Consider the following 14671-nt stretch of genomic DNA (forward strand, 5'->3'; position numbering starts at 1 on the left):
AGACGGCTCCTTCAAATCACACATGCTTTTAAATCTCTTCCTTAAAGTCTATGCTACGATCCACCTTGACATTTTTTTTTAATTAAGGTGAACTGAGTCTTCCTGGTGGTGATTTTACATACCTTTAAGCCCTTTAACTATTTTTCCTCTTCTGTTTTCCACCCAGGGTTTGTCAGTGTGCTGTGCTCACCACAAAGCCTGGTAGCAGGGCATGTGGGAGGAGGAAAGGAGCATGAGAGACAGTACACTGTAATTTGGTGTTACTTCTCATTTTAATTAGTTATTTTGAAGTTTGGGTATTCTTTCTCCTCAGTTATTATGAGGGTATGACTTGAGTTTTATTTCTCTCTTCTTGTTGTTCTGTATTGCTTTTGGAGAGAATATTGAGATATTGGGACACCGGTGGCTGCCATTATTGTCTGCTACCAAGAACTTTTCCATAATACAGAATTTTAATAATAAATATATAGATGTTATTTCTTGTGACTATGAGTATTTATTGATGTAAATATATTTTAATTTATGGCAAAAATTAATAGCATGCTAAGAAAGATGTGGAAATAATATATAATTTTAACAGGTCTAAAGTAATATTTCTTCTTTTTATCCTGTTTTCAACCTTAATGTTTTACTTGGAAGGCAAAATCCTCCTTTCCCCCAACTACCACCATTAAATATGAACTACCAAGAACTTGATATGTGAATTATTTTCATTATCCCAGAATAAATAAAGTCATGCAAATATCTAAGTCTCTGTGTTCTGACTTAATTAAATCATTTCAAGGAGTAAATTGTAGTGTATCTCATCCTTTTGAGAGCATTTGACCAATCAAGTTGACAATCCATATTAATAATCACAAATATCCAAGAGTCCATTCAAAGGTTTATCTATTTAGATCCAAATGTCTCATCCTCCATTGTCATATTTATGGAGACTTTACTTGCTAGAGCTATGACAAAGAAAAACATTTTCCTACAATATCTGTTTTAGGTATGACTGTTTTAAGGTATTATGCTTTCAAAATGTTCACCATAAAGTTTTGAGTTAAGGTGTAGTGACTGTATTATTAAGGGTTTTCTAGAGAAACAGAGCCAATAGGATGTGTGTGTGTGTGTGTGTGTGTGTGTGTGTGTGTGTATTTATACAAGGGGATTTAAGAAGTCAGTTTATATGCTCAGAAGCTGGACATCCACAATGGCTGTCTGCACACAAGAGCAAGGAACAAATAGCTGCTTAGTCTAAGAAGCTGGAGCCTCAGAACAAGAAGGGCCAATGATGTGCCACAGTCTGAGACTGAAGGCTTGGGAACTCTCTGGTGAATCAGTGATCAGAGTCCACATTGAAAGAGTGAAGGAACTGGAATCCAGTGTCCTGAAGTGATAGCATCAGCAATGAATCCCCGCTTCCCATGCCCTGCTCAAGAAAAATGGCTCCGTTTTCCACCTTTTGTTCTATCTTGGCTCCCAGCCCATTGGACTGTGCTGCCCACATTCAGGGTGTACCTTCAGTTTGCTGTCCCACATGCCAATCACCTCTAGAAACACCCTCACTGACACCTAGAAGTCATCTTCATCCTAGGCATCTACTAATCCAATCAAGTTGACAATCCATATTAATAATCACAATGGCCACGTTCTCTCATGCAATTTTTTTTATTAAGTATGACATTGAAGTCAATATAGGAGAAGGGTAAAGGACAACTCTCAGAGTCAGAATGCCCAGATGAAAATCTAAGTTCTGCCATTGTCTAGATATGTGACCAAGTAACTGACTGTAAAAAAATAATATATTTTGCATATATTATTTGCATATATGTTATATAGACTATTTTTATTTGCAAAACAAAAAGTGTTAACAAACAATAAAATCTGTTGCTGTGAACCATATGATAAATGAGAGAATAAATAATTGCAACAAAGACATTCCAATAATCTTCTCTCTGAGCCTGATGGCAGGGCTACTCAAACCATTTTCCAAAATATTACATCATCAAACCTATCATTTACTCAATTTTCCACTGACCTCCATGTCAGGTGTTCTTCTTTTTTCCAATAATATCAGTCATTAATTTAAATATAAATGAACTAGATATTGTAATTAAAAGGTATAAATGTTCAACATGTAGAAAAAGCAAATAATAACTATATGTTCTACACATATGTCACACTTTAAATATCAATATACCAATAGGTTAAAAGCAAAAGAAGGGGAAAATAAGCATAAGAAATCTGAAGTAGAGCTATTAATATAAAATTAATTTCAATAAAAATCATTTTCAGAGATAAAGGGGAACATTTCATAACCATATAGGGTAACTTCTTCAAGAAGGTATAACAATCCTAAATGTGTATGTACCTAATAATGAAATTTCAAAATACATGAAGTAAAAATTAATAACAATAGAAAGGCAAATCCACAATCATATTTGGAGATTTTAAGCCCCCTGACTTTGCTGGAAATAGTAATGATATAAAAGGCTTAACAACATTATCAGCCACCTTGACCTATTTGTTATTTATAGAGAACTATACACAAAAATGACAAGTAGAAAATTAATAAGGATAGATTATATTCTTTCATAAAATAAGCTTTAAGAAATTTTAAAAATCTGGGACTGGGATTATGGCTCCGTGGTAGAGCTGCTCGCCTTGCAGGTGTGGGGACCTGGGTTCAATCCTCAGCACCACATAAAAATAGATAAATAAAATAAAGATATTGTGTCCATCTACAACTAAAAATTTTTTTTAATTTTAAAAAAATAATATAAATTTTAAAAAGAAAATTTAAAAATGTGAAATCATGCAGAATGTGTTTCCTGCATGATTTATTACATTAGAAATCAATCACCTTAAAATATATAGAACTGGGCGAGGTTGTGGCTCAGTTGGCAGAGTGCTTGTCTCTCACATGAGGAATGGGCTCAATCCTCAGCACCACATAAAAATAAATAAGCAAATTAAAGATATTATATAAAAAATATATAGAACCCCATCCCCACATCTCAACTATTTCAAAATTAAACAGCACACTTATAAATATCTCCCAGATAAAAGAAAAAAGCACAAGGAAGGTAAATAAAAAGTGCTTTGAACTAAGTGATAATAAAAGGTTAAAATATCAGAATCTCTGGGACAAAATAGTACTCAGATGAACACTTATAACAAAGTTCTTGAATCAGAAAGAAGCTAGATTAACAAATCATTTTCAAATTAGGTAATAGGAAGGAAAAAATAAAAGGAGCAGAAAAATGTGTAATAGAAAATAAATAATACTGCTAAAAGTTGATAAAAATCTAACAAGTCTAGGGGCTGGGGTGTGGCCCAGTGGCAGAACACTTGTCTAGCATGTGTGAGGCACTGGGTTTGATCCTCAGCACCACATATAAATAAATTTAAAAAGTAAAGGTACATCAACAACTAAAAAACATTTTTTAAAAAATCTAACAAGTCTAAGAAAAAAATAATATTAATGGAAAGGGAGCTATCAAACAACCCTACAGATGCTAGAATATATTAAGGTAATATTACAATTGTATAATCACAATTATATAGCTTACATAACATGGTTTATTTTAGAGGATAGAAACCCCTACTTATTTACATGATCCTTGTGAGAGATATGTTTATTTCCTATCCTTTCACCTTCAGACTGTGGATGTATTTGCCTATGAAGTGAGTCTCTTGGAGCCAGCATATTTTTGGGTCTTGTTTTTTAATCCAATCTGCTAGTCTATGTCCTTTGATTAATGAGTTTAGGGCATTAATGTTCAAGGTTATTATTGATATATGATTTGTGCTCCCAGTCATTTTGGTTTATTGCTAGGTTTTAATTTGGATTAGTTTCTCGTTTGATTAACTATTCCTTTAGTGTAGTTCCTCCCTTCACTGGTTTTCACTTTTTTTTTTTTTCATTTCACCTTCATTGAGTATTTGGTGGAGAATATTCTGAAGTGCAGGCTTTCCAGTTGTGAATTCTTTTAATTTTTGTTTATCTTGGGATGTTTTATTTCATCTTCAAATCTGAAGCTTACTTTTGCTGGATATAGGATTCTTGGTTGGCATCCTTTTTTTTTTTTTTCAGAGTTTGGTATATGTTATTCCAGGATCTCCTAGCTTTGAGGATCTGGGTTGAGAAATCATCTGAGAGCCACATTGGTTTCTCCCTATATGTAATCTGATATTTTTCTCTCACAGCCTTTAAAATTATATCCTTTTTCTGTCTGCTCGGCATTTTCATTATAATGTGACTTGGTGTGGGTCTGTTATAATTTTGCACATTTGGGGTCCTGTAAGCCTCTTTATTTGATTTTCCATTTCATTTTTTAGATTTGGGAAATTTTCTGATATTATTTCATTGAAAAGATTGTGCATTCCTTTGATTTGTATCTCTGTACCTTCATCTATTGTGATAAATCTTAAATTTGGTCTTTTCATGTTATCCCATAATTTTTGGAAGTTTTGTTCATGGTTTTATAACATCTTCTCTCAGTGGTCAACTTTATTTTCAAGATTATATATTTTGTCTTCAATACCTGAGGTTCTGTCTTCCAAGTGGTCTAGTCTGTTGGTGATGTTTTCTATTGAATTTTTAATCCAGTTTACTGATTCCTTCATTTCAAAGATTTCTGTTTTTTTTTTTCAGAATCTCTATGTCTTTATTGAAGTGATCTTTTTCTATCTGTATTTGCTCTCTTATATCATCCTTTACTTCACAGATCAGTTTAACTATCTACATTCTAAACTCCTTTTCTGACATTTCTTCCACTGTGGTATTGATGTATTCTGTTATTGGAGAATCTTGGTTTGCTTGGGGGTGATTTGTTTCCTTGATTTTTCATGTTGTTTGTGTATCTACCCATCTAACAGTATGGATTTGAGGCAGTAGAGTTTCTACCTTGTGGACTTATAGTGTCTGTGAAGGTTTCCAGCACCTCACTGTTTAGGGGGAGACAAATAATAACAACAACCAATGCAAAAATTATACAGCATTAAACCAAATACTTCCTACTATGACATCTACAATGATAATTATCACAATAAACAGAAATGATATGATCTGTATGTCTATAATAAAAATAGCAAGTTTGCAAAAAATGTTTACATTTTTCCAATGGTAGACAGGGAGAGAACAGAAGTGATATAGGTTGTGATGATTATGAGGGAGGAGGAGAGAAGACAGAAGTAAAAGATTAAAGGAGAGCCAGGTGTGGTGCTGCACACCTGTAATCCCAGAGTCTTGGGAGGCTGAAACAAGAGAATTGTGAGTTCATAAGCCAGCCTCAGCAACTGCAAGGTGCTCAGTGAAACCCTGTCTCTAAATAAAATACAAATAGGGCTGGGGATGTGGCTCAGTGGTCGAGTACACCTAAGTTCAATTCCCAGTACCGAAAAATAAATAAAAGATTAAAGGAAGAGTGAAAGAGAGAACAACAGAGATTGGCTGTTAGCAGAAGAAAAGAGAGTAAAAAGGGAAACAGGTAGGAGAAAAATATATATAAAGCAAAATTTTAAATTAAAAATTAAAATAAAAGAATACAAAAGAAAATGAAAATATACTAACCAAACATCCTAGTTCACAAAAAAACTAATCCATGTAAAATAATTGGCTTCAAAAATGCTAGAGATGAGCGGCTGGGATTGTGGCTTAGAGGGAGAGTGTTCACCTCACATTTGTGAGGCATTGGGTTCAATCCTCAGCACCACGTAAAAATAAAATAAAGATATTTTGTCTACCTATAACTAAAAAAATAAATATTTTTTTAGAATGCTAGAGATGAGAAGAAAAAAAATAGTAAACTGTATAAATGTCCGTGTACCATTAAGGTCACAATTAAACAGTGAAAAAGAATTTTTAAAAAACTTGATGAAAAGTTAAAGATTTATTTCCATTGGAGTTCAAAGGATTCTCAACTTCTCTTCTCAGCAGATTTAGGTGGGGTCTTCTAGAGTGTGATGCACCACCCTTTGGATTGCTGGATTAAGGTAATGCTAAAGGTGGGGTTCCTGAAGGCAGGATTTAGGTTTAGGTGGGCTCCAGGCTCTTTGCTGAATGCTAATTGGTCTGGAGATTTTAAATCAGTGCACCGCCAGAGTCCAGTACTTTCTGGTCCACACTGGAATTCTTTACCCCGGGGCTCACCTGGATTCTAGTCCTGTGGCAGAGGATCCAATTCTTAGGCCCCTATGTCACCTGCAGACTCCATGTTTCCAGGTCTCAGGTTCAGTACCCAAACAATTTCTCCCACCCTTGCCCTTCCAAGTTCCTGGCCAGATGCGTCTCTCTCATGGGTGTCCATGACCAGTTTTCCCCTGTGTAAACCTCTCTCCACGTTTGATTTCTCCTGGTCAATTAAGCACACTCTATGTCATGTAGCATGTGTTTATTGGACCTATATTTCAGGCCAAACTCAGGTTTGCCAAGAATGGGCTTCCTCCTTTGCTAGCTCTTGCACTGCAACTGCAAAATGGTTCCTTCCTTTGTCTTCTGCACACTGCGTAGAGAGATGGTGGCTTCTTTCCCCACATACAGATATTGTACAGTGTGTACTTCAGGCTTGTTGGGCGATGTCCTTGGTCTCTAAACACTGCATACCCAGACATGCCTTGTGCCTCTCAAAAATGCAGGTTCCTTTAATTCCCTATCCCTCTACTCTGCTCATAGAGGGACCTCTCTGGCTGGAGCTTCTGGGTTGGCTCTGGCAAAGGCTGTGCTGCTGGGGTTTTTTTCCCTTATTTTATTATATTCTACTTCCTGTGCCCCCAATGTGCTTTAAATGTCCAGTTTTAGGTTTCAGTAAAGTACCCTCTCTTTTTAAAACAATTAGTTATTGATAGAACATTATTTTTATTTATTTATACATGGTACTGAGAATTGAACCCAGTGCCTCACACATGCTAGGCAAGCACTCTACCACTGAGCCATAATCCCAGCAACCCCCGCTTTCAGACCTTTTCTGTGTCCTGGTTTTACAGCCCAAATTCTACAGAAACTAATGATTTTCTACTCAAGGAAACTGAGTGAAGAAATAGAATTGTTTTAGTAATAATGGCCTGGTTCTCCTGGTGAAGTGCTTTGTATTAAGATAAACAAAAACCTTACCACCAAATATACCAAAATACACCTCTTATTAAAGTGAATTACTGGTGTTTCTATACCTAGAATACCATGTATGTTCTATTAACTGAATGTTTACATTTTAGGAAGGAAAACACATTGTTTATTTTAAAAATTGAATGTTTGTAATTTGTTGTTCCTAAGATTTTTATACTACAATAAAAGTTGTCCTTCTGTCATAATTTTACAATTACTAAATGAATATAAAAAAGTATAAAATTGGGGGAAGAATAGACTTTACCAATCAAATGATGCCTTGATTTTTTTCTAAGTGAGAAAATTATTTTATTTTTAACATTAAACACAGGAAATGTTTGTTAGAATACTTGGAAGATTCATGTTATGATGTATATTAGGTTGCCCCACCTTAAGTATGAAGCAGATTTGATATCTTCTTTAAAGTTGTGGTTGCACTTTTAAAAAGATATTACATTATTTCATGCCTTTAAAAATGTTTAAAATACGACTTACATACAGAACATTGCAAATGGCTAAAAACAAAATAATGTGAAAATATTATTATCTAAAAGAATTCTTTTTTTTTTTCCATGTGCAGAAGGATTCACATTTATTGGTTCAAATACAGTACCTAACACTTGCTAAACATGCATTTCACACTAATTGGTCACATTTCCACAGGTAGTCAATTCACAGAACAGGGCCCATCCCTTGCCAGCAGGCAAGTGTGGGAGGTAGCAGAGGGCCTGAATAGCCTGCAGAGCCCACCAACTATCATTTGGTCATGCAGGGTTGATGGAGCCAAGCTGGCAGGCAGCCCTTGGCCGGCCCTTTGGGAACAAGGGCTCAGAGACATCCCATTTACTCGATTCCTACACAGGACTGCAGGTGGAAGTGGTTCCAGGGTAGGTTGCCTGGGTTAGGCTCATGATGCAGGTGCCATCAGAGCCCCTGAAGGTGGTGTTTGTGGGAGGTGATGCTCCCTATGCCTTGGAGCCTAAGAAAGAGATGGAGGCCTCTTCAAGGGGTGGCTTGGCCCTAGCTGGGCAGGTGGGAAGGACTCCCCAGACACAGCCCAGACATTACAATGCAGCCACAGCCCCTATCACAGGCCTGGGATGGCAACACAGACAAAAACACCAATACTCCAGGCTAAAAGAATTCTTGATGTCACAAGTGTTAGACGTTGATGATGTGCCTTTGATTTAATTTGGGATACTTTTAGAAGGATACTTTGTGTTTGTAATAATCTTTGAAGATCTTGGAAATCAATTCTGCTTAATTCACTATTTTCTATGACAGCAAAAAAAGAATCAATAAATGGGATGGATTCAAATTTAAAAGCTTCCTCTCAGCAAAGAAAACAATCAATAATGTAAAGAGAGAGCCTACAGAATGGGAGAAAATCTTCACCACATGCACATCAGATAGAGCACTAATCTCTAGGATATATGAAGAACTCAAAAAACTTAATACCAAGCAAACAAACAAACAAACAAATAACCCAATCAATAAATGGGCTAAGGAACTGAACAGACACTTCACAGAAGAAGAAATACAATCTATCAACAAATATATGAAAAGCGTTCAACATCTGTAGCAATTAGATAAATGCAAATCAAAACTACCCTAAGAGTTCATCTCATTCCACTCAGAAAGGTAATCATCAAGAATACAGGCAACAGTAAATGTTGGTGAGGATGTGGAGGGAAAGGTACACTCAAACATTTCTGGTGGGACTGCAAATTGGTGCAACCATTCTGGTAAGTAGTATAGAGATTTCTGAGAAAACTTGGAATGGAACCATCATTTGACCCAGCTATCCCACTCCTCAGTCTATATCCAAAGTACTTAAAATCTGCATACTATAGTAATGCAGCCACATCAATATTTATGGCAGCTCAATTCATAATAGGTAAACTGTGGAACCAACCTAGATGACTTTCAATAGATGAATGGATAAAGAAACTGTGCTATATATACACAATAAAATATTATCCATCCTTAAAGAAAAATGAAATTGTGGCATTTGCAGATAAATAGATGGAGTTGGAGATTATCATGCTAAGCAAAGTAAGCCAAACCGAGAAAACCAAAGGCTAAATGTTTTCTCTGATATGTGGCTGATCCATAATGGGGGGGATAATGGAGGAACTTTGGATTGGGCAGAGGGGACTGAGGGAGAGGAGGGGGTATGGGGGTGGGAAAGATGGTAGAATGAAACGGACATTATTATCCTATGTATGTGTATGATTGCATGAATGGTGTACAATGAGTCGAAATGCATTCTACTGTCATGTATAACTAGTTAGAATAAATAAAAATATATATGCAAATAATATATGCAAAAATTATTTATCTATATAAATATAAAATAATATATGTGAAAAATAACATATGCAAATAAAAAATCATATATGGATATGGGTAGATAAATAGATAGAGCCATAGGCAATCTCTTAGGTATCCCATTATGGTTTTAATGTGAATTTCTCTAACAATAAGTAATGCTGGATATTTTTTCATATGCTTATTTGCCATTTGATTATCCTTTTNTGAATTGACTACCTGTGGAAATGTGACCAATTAGTGTGAAATGCATGTTTAGCAAGTGTTAGGTACTGTATTTGAACCAATAAATGTGAATCCTTCTGCACATGGAAAAAAAAAAAGAATTCTTTTAGATAATAATATTTTCACATTATTTTGTTTATTTATTTATATGTGGTGCTGAGGCTTGAACCCAGGGCCTCACATGTGCTAGATGAGCGCTCTACCGCTAAGGCACAACCCCAGTCCTTGATTATCTTTTTCAGTGAAATACTTGTTTATGTGTTTTGTTAATTTTTAATTACATTATTTCCTGATTGTTGAGTTTTCCAGTCTTTGTATATTTTGTAAATAAGTATGTGTATTGCAAATGTTAAAAAAGAAGAGGTTCCAGACTACTGATTTAACCCCAATTATGAATTAAAACACTGTCTACAAGTCATAGAAGATATATGGATATATGTTCAACTTAATTTTAATTTTATATTTTCTTGACAGTAATTGTATGTATTTATGGGGTAAAATGTAATGCTTTTCTATGTATACATTTGAGATGATTAAATCAAATTAATTAACATTACCTCATATAATTTTTTTTTTCATTTTTGTAGTATGAATCTTTAAAATTGACTCCCTAGCAATTCCAAAAGAAAAAAGAATGTATTAGAAACAAAGCAAGCTGAGTGTGGTGGCTCACATCTGCAATCTCAGCTACTTGGGAGGCTGAAGCAGGAGGATGGCAAGTTCAAAGCTGGCCTCAGCAAAAAGGAGGAGGAGGAGGACAAAGAGAAGGAGAAGAAGAAAGAAACACACAAAACTCTCCACCTCATGATTCTTTCATCATTTATCTCTCCTCAGGTAACCTCTGTCCTGCAGTTATCATGCATCATTTTTGCACATATTTGTGTGCTTTTGTTGCATATGAATATAAACAATATATTAGAGTGTAGGTCAGTAATACAGTGCTTGCCTAGCATAAGGGAGATCCTGTGTTTGATCCCCAGCACCACAAAAAATTGGGAGAAAAAAATCACAGTAAATACTAGCAAACTGAAATCAGCAATGTAATATACCACATCAATGAAATAAAGAAAAATACACATGATCATCCCAATTGATGCACAAAAGATATTTGACAAAGTTCATCACCCTTTCTTGATAAAAACACTTAATAAACTAGGTATAGAAAGAGAAATCACAGCTCTTGTGAACTGCTGGTAGAATGTAAATTGGTGTAGCCACTCTGTTTTTGGAAGTTCCTGAAAATATTAAACATGGAGTTATCATATAAAATATTCCTATTCCTAGGTATATATCAAAGAAAAATTTAAAAATGTGTCCAGTGAATTGAAAGTCTGAGGCAGGAGGATGGCAAGTTTGAGGCCAGCCTCAGCAACTTAGTGAGGCTCTAAGTAACTTAGAACGACCCTGTCTCAAAATAAAAAATAAAAAGGAATGGGGATGTAGCTCAGTAGTAGAGTGCCCCTGGGTTCAATCCCCAGTACCAAAATAAATATATACACACAAAACGATTACACAAATGTTCATAGTAACATTATTCATAACAACCTGAAACAATAAATGTCCATCAATTGATGAATGGATAAAAGAAAACATAGAATACCCAAATACATGTAAGATTACACTAGTGCTGTGACTCTAAACCATGTATAGCCAGAGGAATGAGAAGTTGTGCTCCATTTGTGCACAATGTGTCAGAATGCATTCTACTGTCATGTATAACTAATGATAACAAATTTTTAAATTTAAAAAAAAATTAAAAATAACTTAGAAGTAAAAAGGAAGAAAAGTCTAACACATGATGTTCATGTGGATGAACTTTGAAACATTATGCTAAGGGAAAGAAGCCAGACATAACTGTCCATATATTATATGATTCCACTTGTATGAATCATTCAGGAAAACCCATAAAATCAGAAAGTGGATTAGTAGTTGTGGGAAGCCATTCTCGCACGTGATTGGACACCTCCCTGATTGGGTGTGAGGCGTTCTGGCCAAGCTGTGTCAGAACTAATCCCCACCCTTTCTAGGTGCGAGAGCCCATCCCTGTGGGGGTGTGACTGACCATTGACCCTGAGACCAATCACTGACCCTGACCTTGGAATGCTGTCCCCCTCGACCTTTATTGGATGGAATTTTCCCCTGAATTTCTTGTTCCCCAATAAAAGGCCACTCCCTGATATGCTCTCTCTCTCTCCTGCTAGTCCTGAGTAAGCCTCGCTACCCCACTGGGTGGCTCAGGGCAGGAGCCAGAGGGAGGGCCGTCTCAGACCTGGTCAAAGAAAAAGGTAAATTGAGTTTGTGTGTTTATTTTGATCTCACTATTTAATTTCTATGCTACGAACCTCTTGTATGAAGCTGCATGCTAGTCGCGCGGTGGAAGTAGTTGCCATGAACTGGGTGACAGGGTAAGAAGAAATGACTGGTAGTGGCTACCGGGTTTCATTATGGGCTAATAAAATTTCTAAACTTGGAGGGAGGTAGGGAAGATGAAAGAGAGAGAGAGAGAATGAACTTAGGTGATCTGCGGAGATTCCCCTTGAGTACTGAAATGAGTACTGAGCAGGAAACCAGCTGAGGCAGGAGAAGGGCATGTGAAAGGGTCAGAAGTTGCAGCCAAGCACTCACACATGGCCACAAGGAGAAACTGCTGCCACCAGTCAGAACAGAAAAATCTCAAAATTCTCAGGACAGCATGTAGAATAGTAAGAAGGGCCTTGATTCATGGGGGTAAAAAACTAAATGTTAGTTTGCTCCAGCCAAACAAACTTAAAAGCAAGACTAGAAAGGATAGGACTATTTCTAAGTAATTTAATGTATCTCAGAACAAAGTTCATTCAAGAAATAATCTCCATATTTCACCTAAGGGGCTTTCTTCTATATATGGTGATCTTTGGTAATTTGTTAAAAGTAGGCCCAAATCTTCACCATATTGGACTTGGATCTGACTTCCTTAACTAGACCCCTAAAGTGCAAGAAGTAAAACCAAGAATCAATAAAATGGGATGGATTCAAATTAAAAAGCTTCTTCTTAGCAAAGGAAACAATAATATGAGGAGAGAGCCTGCAGATTCGGAGAAAATCTTTACCACTTGCATAAAATATTAATCTCTAGGGTATATAAAGAACTCAAAAAACTTAACATCAAAAAAAAACACAAATAACCCAATCAATAAATGAGCTAAGGAATTGAACAGACACGTCACAGAAGAAGAAATGCAATCAATCAACAAATATATGAAAAAGTGTTCAAAATCTCTAGTAATTAGAGAAATGCAAATCAAAACCACTCTAAGATTTCATCTCACTCCAGTCAGAATGGCAATCATCAAGAATACAGGCAACAATAAATGTTGGTGACGATGTGGGGAAAAAAGGTTCACTTATACATTGCTGGTGGGACTGCAAATTGGGGCAACCACTATGGAAAGCAGTATGGAGATTCCTTGGAAAGCTGGGAATGGAACCACATTTGACCCAGCTATCCCACTCCTCAGTCTATACCCAAAGGACTTAAAATCAGCCTACTACAGGAACACAGCCACATCAATGTTTATGGCAGCACAATTCACAATAGCTAAACTGTGGAACCAACCTAGATGTCTTTCAGTAGATGAATGGATAAAAAAAAATGTGGACTTCCAGGAAAGAATGGGCAGGTAGAAAATTGTGTGCATTTGGCGAATTTCACTGCTTTCCTAAATATTTCCTGCAGCCCAGTGAGGCAGAAACGTGCAGACATAGTGATGCTGCCACTGTCGGATCATACTTATTTGAGCTCCCCTAGGACCATGTTGGATCTGACTTATGTAGATCAGGCATGTAGAGCTACTGAGGAATTTGTCAATATTTACTATGAGACAATAGACAAAAGAAGAAGGGCACTTACCAGGCTATATTTGGACAAGGCCACTTTAATATGGGATGGAAATGTTGTTACAGGGATAGATGCCCTAAGTAATTTTTTGAGATGTTGCCTTCTAGTGAGTTCCAGGTCAATATGGTAGATTGCCACCAAGTCCATGAGCAAGCTACCTAGTCCCAGACTACAGTTCTTGTTGGGACCACTGGAACTGTGAAGTTTGATGAAAACAAACAACATTACTTCAACCAGAACTTTCTGCTGACTGCTCAATCCACTCCTTATAGCACCATGTAGAAGATTGCTAATGATTGCTTCCATTTTCAAAATTGGGCTAGGAGTTAAAGGGGCAAAAGTCAATTCTTTCTTCTGCTAGTTCCTGAAGCAGAAGTCTATGTGAATTAATTCATTTAATTAGAAAAAAAAAAAGCATTGTAAACCCAGTTTGTGCTGAAACTAAGTTTCCTCAATATATTTTTTTTATTCCTATCATCACTTTTCTAGCAGCTGCCAGTTTGGATTGTTGCCCTTCAGAGCTTTAATGCTAGTTTTTTACATGCCTTATAGACATTCCAGTAATGACATTCTTAAAGTAATGTTAAACATATGATCTTGCTACTAACTTACTCACTGTGAACTCAGTCTATCACAAAAATGGAATCCTTTTGTAATACTATCTGTGGGCTATCAGCACAATATAACTCTCTGTGCGTAAGTAGAATTTGTTGTTGCTGTTATTGTTGTTAATAGGTTAAACTTTTAGTAAATCACATGCCTATTTTCAGTTAACACTGGTAATGCAGTTGCAATATATAATACAGTTTACCAGTTCATAACTACTATAACATCTAAGAATTGTATGTAGAATATTTAATAGACTTTTTCATGTTAAGTTTTCTTATTTTAGGGCTGGGGATGTGGCTCAAGCGGTAGCGTGCTCGCCTGGCATGCGTGTGGCCGGGGTTCGATACTCAGCACCACATACAAACAAAGATGTTGTGTACGCCGAAAACTAAAAAATAAATATTAAAAAAATTCTCTCTCTCTCTCTCTTTAAAAAAAAGTTTTCTTATTTTGCATTGTTACTTTATAAGTTAATTAATAACTAAATAGGTAAAAAATGTTTTAAATTGACACTTGATTATTGGGTGCATTTGGTGGATTAA

General features: G+C 36.0%; 1 pseudogene; it reads left to right on the forward strand.

Annotated features, from left to right (window-relative positions):
- Nucleotides 1-13430: 13430 nt before the first annotated feature.
- LOC107152574 lies at nucleotides 13431-13850 on the forward strand (annotated as a pseudogene).
- The last annotated feature ends 821 nt before the right edge of the window (nucleotides 13851-14671 follow it).

The sequence above is a fragment of the Marmota marmota genome, unplaced genomic scaffold (genome assembly GCF_001458135.2).
Source record: "Marmota marmota marmota unplaced genomic scaffold, marMar, whole genome shotgun sequence".
Taxonomy (NCBI): Eukaryota; Metazoa; Chordata; class Mammalia; order Rodentia; family Sciuridae; genus Marmota; species Marmota marmota.